The sequence below is a fragment of the Etheostoma cragini genome, chromosome 18, assembly GCF_013103735.1.
Source record: "Etheostoma cragini isolate CJK2018 chromosome 18, CSU_Ecrag_1.0, whole genome shotgun sequence".
Classification (NCBI taxonomy): domain Eukaryota; kingdom Metazoa; phylum Chordata; class Actinopteri; order Perciformes; family Percidae; genus Etheostoma; species Etheostoma cragini.
The window spans coordinates 369,547-370,653 of record NC_048424.1 but is presented as its reverse complement, the minus strand read 5'-3'; the positions used below and the strand labels follow the sequence as shown (position 1 = coordinate 370,653).

At 49.2% G+C, this 1,107-nt stretch overlaps 1 protein-coding gene across 1 annotated transcript in view; it reads left to right on the top strand.

Annotated features, from left to right (window-relative positions):
- The window catches only part of exoc8 (exocyst complex component 8), a 21,349-nt gene that overhangs the window by 8,019 nt on the left and 12,223 nt on the right, over nucleotides 1-1,107 (top strand). The window lies entirely within an intron of this gene.

Below are 1,107 nucleotides of genomic sequence, written 5' to 3'. Positions count from 1 at the left end.
GGGGCTCTGGGCTCTGGACTCTGGGCTATTGGCTCTGGTCTTTGGGCTCCGGGCTCCCGGCTCTGGGGGCTCTGGGCTCTAGACTCTGGGCTATTGGCTCTGGTCTTTGGGCTCCGGGCTCCGGACTCCGGGCTCTGGACTCTGGACTCTGGGCTCTGGGCTCTGGGCTCTTGTCTTTGGGCTCCGGGCTCCAGATTCTGGACTCCTTCACGTTAGACTTGCCTACATTTGATGAGCGTTAGTTTGATCGATATGACGTGAAAGCAGATCCGTTCTGATTTGATACTGAAGATGATGTGTTATGTGCCCCTCTAGGGGCGGATGTGTTGCCTGGTTCCTGTAGTCTGATGGATCCTCCACCTTTAAGTCTGCATCCGCTGCCCCCCAGACAGCAGCAGGAGACGCTGACTGACCTCCGCTGATGTCTGGGAGTCAGATTTCGAGCTCGCCAGCATTTTATTTTAGCAAGTCTTCAGATTGGCGCTGCAGTTCCGGGAGGTGCACGGGTATCCGATCGGGTCTAGTCATTCGATACTGATGTACTTCATCCATCAGGTCTACAGTCGTTGACCTTACTGTATTTTTAGCTAAATGTTTCCAGTTCAAAATGCTAACTTTGCTGCTACAACGGAAGAATCTTATATCTGGATGTCCCACTTTTATATGTTTTTTAAGGACTTTGTTAAATATGTTGAGATTGTGTTGCCAAATAAAACATTTCTACTGTTCTAGTTACATGAGTGTTTGGTTTGGAGCATAGTTCACACCAGTGTCTTACCATTAATCATCTTATGATGAAAAACTCAAGCTATTAAAATCAAAAATGACAACTTAACTTCCCTTAATGAATCTGTGGATCTTCCGTGTCAGGGTGTCCTCCTGCAGTCTCATTATGGAGAAACTGGAAGAGTCCATTAATAAAAAAACCAAGTCCACATAGTATCCTACACTGTTGATAGTGAAAGGACTTAGGGAGAGGCAGACAGGAAGTAGGTGTAACAGCTGGTGGGTGGGCAGCAAGAGGAGGGGGAGGGCAGAGGTCAGGGAGGGGGGAGGCCAGCTGCAGGACCATGTCCTCCTGTCCCTGCAGGAGAGACTGCAGGGAGG